Source organism: Oncorhynchus clarkii, chromosome 9 (assembly GCF_045791955.1).
Source record: "Oncorhynchus clarkii lewisi isolate Uvic-CL-2024 chromosome 9, UVic_Ocla_1.0, whole genome shotgun sequence".
Lineage (NCBI taxonomy): Eukaryota > Metazoa > Chordata > Actinopteri > Salmoniformes > Salmonidae > Oncorhynchus > Oncorhynchus clarkii.
The window spans coordinates 80,826,708-80,835,939 of record NC_092155.1 but is presented as its reverse complement, the minus strand read 5'-3'; positions in this window follow the sequence as shown (position 1 = coordinate 80,835,939).

Genomic DNA, 9,232 nt, shown 5'->3' with positions numbered 1-9,232 from the left:
ATTTGACAAACCTAACATAATACATTGGACTTGTTTGAGGCGAAAGCATCTACTACAGCTGAAAATCAGACACTGATGTGGTTTTCCAACGGCAAGGCTCAGAGCACTATGGCAGTGTTGCCATTGTTTATAAAAGTGTCTCTTTATAATGATGAAATAAACATGTTTCCAACACCCATCACACTCAAACTGAAAATATATGTGTACATTTTACAATCAATTTGTTAAGTTTTAAATATCCACATTAATTGCAGCAAAGTTGGTTTTGGTTTCAGTCATGTATATGGTCACGTTCACATGGGTCAAAAAATAATAATAATTGATAATTGGTTGACAATAGAGCCCCCCACTATACAGGTGGTGGCTGCAGGATGGCATTGGCGAAGAGCACAGAGATTGAGGACTCATCTTTGTATCTGTGACATCATAGCTTCTGTGACATCATGGGCAGTGTCATGAAGACTATCTCCATTTTAAAGTTGTAAATGTTCTTCACAATTGGCTGATCCACCCTGATGACCCGGTTGGACATGACTCCAACAGGGTCACCAGGAGGGATCAGCCACCCAGTTGACTACATTAAAATGGTGACGATCTCCATGGCGCTGCCCATGCTAATATGGCCTTTTGGCCACTAGAGGCCTCTATCATTCTCTATGACGAAGAGCAACTGGCGAGACTGGCAGTCGGCTGCAGTCAAAACTGGCTATTTTTATCCCCACAATGCAACACACTTTGAAAGGCTGTGACTATCAACTTGACAAAACTCATTTGTTAAAACGCGCCCATTCACTTGCCTCTTTCAAAGCACCTGGGATTTGGGAAATCTCAGACTTCAGTGAGCTCAAAACACCTGGGAACTGGAAATCTTAGACTTCAGTGAGCTCAAAACACCTGGGAACTGGAAATCTTAGACTTCAGTGAGTTCAAGACACCTGGGAACTGGGAAATCTCAGACTTCAGTGAGTTCAAGACACCTGGGAACTGGGAAATCTCAGACTTCAGTGAGTTCAAAACACCTGGGAACTGGGAAATCTTAGACTTCAGTGAGTTCAAGACACCTGGGAACTGGGAAATCTCAGACTTCAGTGAGTTCAAGACAACTGGGAACTCGGAAGAAAGAAAATGCCCAGACTGGAAAAAATCATTTTAAACGATCATCCAACTCTGAATTTCAAATCATAAAGTCGGGTATCTTTCTATAGTGCCAACCTGAAGATCACTGACGTCGTGATTCGACCTTTTCAGAGTTCCCAGTTGTCTTGAAAGAACCATCAGCTTGCGATCAGACACAAAGGGTTCGTTCGAGCGGATCACTTTTGCCTTTGAAAGTGTCACGCATTATGGGGATAAAAATGGTCCAATTTGTGCTTACATGAAGACTGCATGAACGTTACAACTACCATGTCAACTGTCATTTTCTGCAGTTGCTCCTCAACAGCTACATACTTGTAGCCATCAACTGCATTGTGGAAGGCTCTATTGTCAACCAATCATTAGGGTGTTTTTGATTGGCCCTCTCAAAAGTGACCGAAGACGTGACTGAAACAGGAACCAACTTTGTGAAGTTATGTATACAGTTGATATGTACAAATGAATGAGACATTTGAGGCTCTCGCACCGATTGATTGTACAATGTGAGGGGAGGAGATGGCTCGTAATAATGTCTAGAATGTAGTAAATGGGATGGTATCAAACACAAGGAAATCATGTGTTTGTGCTCGATACCATTCCATTGATTCCGTTCCAGCCATTACTATGAGCCGTCCTCCAGCCGTCCGCCTGTAGTACACACATATATATGGTACAGTCTGTGAGTGTGTGATATGGGGGTTTATTTCCACATTACAAATAAATATATATTTTTGCCATGTTGCACTGAGCCCAGCTGTTGAAAAAGTGTCCGACTTTCAGCTGTCGCCTCCTCTAACTTCACTCCTCCACTGTCGTCTGCAGCCGGTTTCTCCTTATCACTCAAACAAGCCCCTTATCTAGTCAAAACCCCAAAAGATGGGCCTTCACCTGGTCACGCAATACAGTCTCTCATTAACTATGTTTTTATGTACTAATAAGCAGTTATACTACCGGTCACAAGGTTTATAACACCTACTCATTTAAGGGTTTTTCTTTATTTGTACTATTTTATACATAGTAGAATAATAGTGAAGACATCACAACTATGAAATAACACATATGGAATCATGTAGTAACCAAAAAAGTGTTAAACAAATCAAAATATATTTTATATTGGAGATTCTTCAAATAGCCGCCCTTTGCCTTGATGACAGCTTTGCACATTCTTGGCATTCTCTCAACCAGCTTCATGAAGTAGTCACCTGGAATGCATTTCAATTAACAGCTGTGCCTTTGTGGAAATTCTTTCCTTCTTAATGCGTTTGAGCCAATCAGTTGTGTTGTGATAAGGTAGGGGGTATACAGAAGATAGACCTATTTGGTAAAAGACCAAGTCCATATTATGGCAAGAACAGCTCAAATAAGCAAAGAGAAACGACAGTCCATCATTACTTTAAGACATGAAGATCAGTCAATCCGGAAAATGCCAAGAACTTGGAAAGTTTCTTCAAGTACAGTCGTAAAAACACCAAGCACTATGATAAAACTGTCTCTCATGAGGACCGCCACAGGAAGGGAAGACCCAGAGTTACCTCTGCTACAGAGGATAAGCTCATTAGAGTTACCAGCCTCAGAAATTGCAGCCCAAAAAATGCTTCACAGAGTTCAAGTAACAGACACATCTCAACATCAACTGTTCAGAGGAGACTGCGTGAATCAGGCCTTCATTGTCATATTGCTACAAAGAAACCACTACTAAAGGACACCAATAAGAAGAAGAGACTTGCTTGGACCAAGAAACACGAGCAATGGAACCGGTGGAGATCTGTCCTTTGGTCTATAGTCCAAATTGGAGATTTTTGGTTCCAACCACCATGTCTTTGTGAGATGCGGTGTGGGTGAACGGATGATCTCCACATGTGTATTTCCCACCGTGAAGCATGGAGGAGGAGGTGTTATGGTGATGGTTTAGGGGTGCTTTGCTGGTGACACTGTCTTTGATTTATTTAGAATTCAAGGCACACTTAACCAGCATGGCTACCACAGCATTCTCTTCAACCTCAGGAGGCTGAAAAAATGTGACTTGTCACTGTAAAATCTCTAACTTTTACAGGTGCACAATTGAGAGCATCCTGTCGGGCTGTATCACCGCCTGATACGGCAACTGCACCACCACTGCCTGTTCACCCCGCTATCATCCAGAAGGCGAGGTCAGTACAGGTGCATCAAAGCTGGGACCGAGAGACTGAAATACAGCTTCTATCTCAAGGCCATCAGATTGTTAAACAGCCATCACTAACACAGAGAGGTGGCTGCCTACCTACAGACTTGATATCATTGATATCATTGGCCACTTTAATAAATGGAACACTAGTCACTTTAAGAATGTTCACATATCTCACATTACTCATCTCATATGTATATACTGTATCCTTCACTATCCTTTATTATCTATTGCATCTTAGCTGCTGTGTCACTTCTCGTCCATATATTTTATACTTATATATTCTCATCCCATTCCTTTACTGTATTAGGTTTTGTTGTGGAATTGTTAGATATTACCTGTTAGATATTGCTGCACTGTTGGATCTACAAGCATTTCGCTACACTCACAATAACATCTGCTAACCATGTGTATGTGACCAATAACATCTGCTAACCATGTGTATGTGACCAATAACATCTGTTAACCATGTGTATGTGACCAATAACATCTGCTAACCATGTGTATGTGACCAATAACATCTGCTAACCATGTGTATGTGACCAATAACATCTGCTAACCATGTGTATATGACCAATAACATCTGCTAACCATGTGTATGTGACCATTAACATTTGCTAACCATGTGTATGTGACCAATAACATTTGATTTGGTGACGTTGATGCACTATTTGTGCTGTTCGTTTTAGAACACTTACTCATTCAAGTCGGGAGAGGGCAAGATCAGGTGGGACCATTCTAGCCAATGAGAAGGCAGATCCGAGTGTGATAACTGGCACAAGTTCGATATAAAGTGTTTTTGTTGTTGCCGGGATGTCATGTGTCCTACTCATATCAGTACACACACTGGTGTATAAAGGGTGTGATCATTGACCAAGTTGAAGAAGCTGAACTCCTAGGAGTAACATTGGAAGGTCAGTTATCTTGGTCAAATTATATCGACAAAGTTGTTTTGAAGATGGGGAGCCGTACACTACATCACCAAAAATATGTTGACACCTGCTCGTACATCTCATTCCAAAATTATGGGCCTTCGAATTAGTGGATTCGGCTATTTCAGCAACTCCATATTAATGCCCATGATTTTGGAATGAGATGTACGAGCAGGTGTCAACATATTTTTGGTGATGTAGTGTACGGCTCCCCATCTTCAAAACAACTTGATGTGATGTAGTGTACGGCTCCCCATCTTCAAAACAACTTGATGTGATGTAGTGTATATCTGTTTATAAAAAGATGTTCTGCATTTTTAACACAGATCAACTGTATTAGTTGTTCAGGCTCTGGTCCCTTTCCATCTTGATTACTGTCCAGTAATAATGTCAGGTGCAGCAAAGAAAGACCTAGCATAGTAGCAGCTGGCTCAGAACAGAGCAGCACGCCCATAACTGTAATACAGAACCAATATCAACAGCATGCATGATAGTACTTCATGTTTCAGGACAACTTCTCTTCTAGTCTTTTTAAGAAACATTTTTTCAGAAAATGCCTATCCACTTGTATAATCTATTTGCATACATTTCAAACAGATATACAGTGCATTCAGAACGTTTTCAAACTCCTTGACTTTTTCCACATTGTGTTACATTACAGCCTTTTTCTAAAATGGATTCAATTGTTTTTGTTCCCTCATCAATCTACACACAATACCCCATAATGACAAAGCAAAAACAGGATAGAATTATTTTGTGTGCAAATGTATTAAAATGAAAAACAGAAATATAACATTGACATAAGTATTCAGACCCTTTACTCAGTACTTTGTTGAAGCACCTTTGGCAGCGATTACAGCCTCATGTCTTCTTGGGTATGACGCTACAAACTTGTATTTGGTGAGTTTCTCCCATTCTTCTCTGCAGATCCTCTAAAGCTCTGTCAGGTTGGATGGGGAGCGTCGCTGCACAGCTATTTTCAGGTCTCTCCAGAGATGTTTGATCGGGTTCAAGTCCAGATTCTGGCTGGGCCATTCATGGACATTCAGAAACTTGTCCCGAATCCACTTCTGCATTGTCTTGGCTGTGTGCTTAGGGTCGTTGTCCTGTTGGAAGGTGAACCTTCGCCCCAGTCTGAGGTCATGAGCGCTCTGGAGCAGGTTTTCATCAAGGATCTCTCTGTACTTTGCTCCGTTCATCTTTCCCTCGATCCTGACTAGTCTCCCAGCCACTACCATGCTTCACCGTAGGGATGGTGTTTCCTCCAGACGTGACATGGGCATTCAAGCCTAAAGAGTTCAGTCTTGGTGCCTCTGTGACACAATCCTGTCTCAGAGCTCTACAGACAATTCCTTCAACCCCATGGTTTGGTTTTTACTCTGACATGCACTGTCAACTGTGGGACCTTATATAGACAGGTGTGTGCCTTTCCAAATCTTGTCCAATCAATTTTAATTTACCACATACGGACTACAATCAAGTTGTCGAATCATCTCAATGATGATCAATGAAAACAGCATACACCTGAGCTCTCACAGCAAAGGGTCTGAATACTTATGTAAATAAGGTATTTTGTTTTTTGTTTTTTTTTATAAATTTGCAAACATTTCTAAAAACCTGTTTTTGCTTTGTTATTATGGGGTGTTGTGTGTAGATTGATGAGGATCAATTTTAGAATAAGGCTCTAGAAAGTACAGTGGTTAATGGACCCCAGGAAGAGTAGCTGCTGTATATTCAGTAGTTAATGGACCCCAGGAAGAGTAGCTGCTGCATGTTCAGTAGTTAATGGACCCCAGGAAGAGTAGCTGCTACATGTTCAGTAGTTAATGGACCCCAGGAAGAGTAGCTGCTACATGTTCAGTAGTTAATGGACCCCAGGAAGAGTAGCTGCTGTATATTCAGTAGTTAATGGACCCCAGGAAGAGTAGCTGCTGCATGTTCAGTAGTTAATGGACCCCAGGTAGAGTAGCTGCTACATGTTCAGTAGTTAATGGACCCCAGGAAGAGTAGCTGCTACATGTTCAGTAGTTAATGGACCCCAGGAAGAGTAGCTGCTACATGTTAATGGACCCCAGGTAGAGTAGCTGCTACATGTTCAGTAGTTAATGGACCCCAGGAAGAGTAGCTGCTACATGTTCAGTAGTTAATGGACCCCAGGAAGAGTAGCTGCATGTTCAGTAGTTAATGGACCCCAGGAAGAGTAGCTGCTACATGTTCAGTAGTTAATGGACCCCAGGAAGAGTAGCTGCTACATGTTCAGTGGTTAATGGACCCCAGGAAGAGTAGCTGCATGTTCAGTAGTTAATGGACCCCAGGAAGAGTAGCTGCTACATGTTAATGGACCCCAGGTAGAGTAGCTGCTACATATTCAGTAGTTAATGGACCCCAGGTAGAGTAGCTGCTACATGTTCAGTAGTTAATGGACCCCAGGTAGAGTAGCTGCTACATGTTAATGGACCCCAGGTAGAGTAGCTGCTACATGTTAATGGACCCCAGGAAGAGTAGCTGCTGCATGTTCAGTAGTTAATGGACCCCAGGAAGAGTAGCTGCTGCATATTCAGTGGTTAATGGACCCCAGGTAGAGTAGCTGCTACATGTTAATGGACCCCAGGAAGAGTAGCTGCTGCATGTTCAGTAGTTAATGGACCCCAGGAAGAGTAGCTGCTGCATATTCAGTGGTTAATGGACCCCAGGAAGAGTAGCTGCTGCATGTTCAGTAGTTAATGGACCCCAGGAAGAGTAGCTGCTGCATGTTCAGTAGTTAATGGACCCCAGGAAGAGTAGCTGCTGCATATTCAGTAGTTAATGGACCCCAGGTAGAGTAGCTGCTACATGTTAATGGACCCCAGGTAGAGTAGCTGCTACATGTTAATGGACCCCAGGTAGAGTAGCTGCTACATGTTAATGGACCCCAGGTAGAGTAGCTGCTACATGTTAATGGACCCCAGGAAGAGTAGCTGCTGCATGTTCAGTAGTTAATGGACCCCAGGAAGAGTAGCTGCTGCATATTCAGTAGTTAATGGACCCCAGGTAGAGTAGCTGCTACATGTTAATGGACCCCAGGTAGAGTAGCTGCTACATGTTAATGGACCCCAGGAAGAGTAGCTGCTGCATGTTCAGTAGTTAATGGACCCCAGGAAGAGTAGCTGCTGCATATTCAGTGGTTAATGGACCCCAGGTAGAGTAGCTGCTGCATATTCAGTGGTTAATGGACCCCAGGAAGAGTAGCTGCTGCATATTCAGTGGTTAATGGACCCCAGGAAGAGTAGCTGCTGCACGTGTATTAGCTATTGGTGATCCTAATAAACTAAACTCATAACAACCTAATCATATGAAACTTCTATTTGTTCAAATAAGCCAAACGTAGCAAATAAGCTCTCCAGAGGGTAGTGAGGTCTGCACAACGCATCACCGGGGGCAAACGACCTGCTCTCCAGGACACCTACACCACCTGATGTCACAGGAAGGCCATAAAGATCATCAAGGACAACAACCACCCGAGCCACTGCCTGTTCACCGGAATTTTAAGTTGATTTGTCAGAGGACATCTACAGAAACAAACTGATATCTTTCCAACAGATAAGATCTAAACCAGGCCAGAACTTGTCTGTGTAGACCAAATTGGGTTTCCAATCTCTCCAAAAGAATGTGGTGATCGATGGTATCAAAAGCAGCACTAAGATCTAGGAGCACGAGGACAGAAGCAGAGCCTCGGTCTGATGCCATTAAAAGGTAATTTACCACCTTCGCAAGTGCAGTCTCAGTGCTATGATGGGGTCTAAAACCAGACTGAAGCATTTCGTATACATTGTTTCTCTTCAGGTAGGCAGTGAGTTGCTGCACAACAGCTTTTTCGAAAAGTTTTGAGAGGAATGGGAGATTTGTCGAGGTTTAGCTTTTTCAAGAGAGGCTTTATTACTGCCACTTTTACTGCCACCGATTATTATGTTCAACATAGGAGGGCCAAGCACAGGAAGCAGCTCTTTCAGTAGTTTAGTTGGAATAGGGTCCAGTATGCAGCTTGAAGGTTTAGAGGCCATGATTATTTTCATCAATGTGTCAAGAGATCTAGTATTAAAAACTTGAGTGTCTCCCAGATGACCTGGCCTCCACAATCACCCGACCTCAACCCAATTGAGATGGTTTGGGATGAGTTGGGCCGCAGAGTGAAGGAAAAGCAGCCAACAAGTGCTCAGCATATGTGGGAACTCCTTCAAGACTGTTGGAAAAGCATTCCAGGTGAAGCTGGTTGAGAGAATGCCAAGAGTGTGCAAAGCTGTCATCAAGGCAAAGGGTGGAGAATCTCAAATATAAAATATATTTCGATTTGTTTATCACTTTTTTGGTTACTACATGATTCCATATGCGCTATTTCATATTTTTGATGTCTTCACCTTAATGATACAACGTAGAAAATAGTAAAAATAAAGAAAACCCCTTGAATGAGTAGGTGTGTCCAAACTGTTAACTGTTACTGTATTTCATCACTCACAATCTTGCCAAAGCATATTCTGTAAGAGGGGTTAATATGAATGTAAAATAATTTTACGAATCAGGTCATGGACATTAAAATTAATAAGGGAGAGGTTAAACGTAGGCTAAGTCTGGCATAAACGTATTCCCACACTTTACAATAACTCTGTTGCAGTGGTCTTAGGTATTTTCTGATAGGCTATTCCCTCCATCCAGCTGCTGCCCAGTTGAAGAGCTTGTGATCTCCATGCAGCACCACAGCACCATGCTCCTTCAGAAAAGCCCCCCTCAGCCTCAGAAGATGCCCTTCTGAAGGCATGCAGCCATACAGTCCTTATACCCTTATGTAGGCCTGTGCCTTCGAGCCAAATAAAGTGCAGATCATGCATAATGTGTGCAACTCATCATTCCAACATATTTTATCATTTCATTCATCCTTCATTCAGTTCAGTCATCCGTTCAGTCATTTGTCTGAGTTGCAATAGGAACTAAACCAAAGAGAACAGAATATCCATTTGTTCATTGAAAT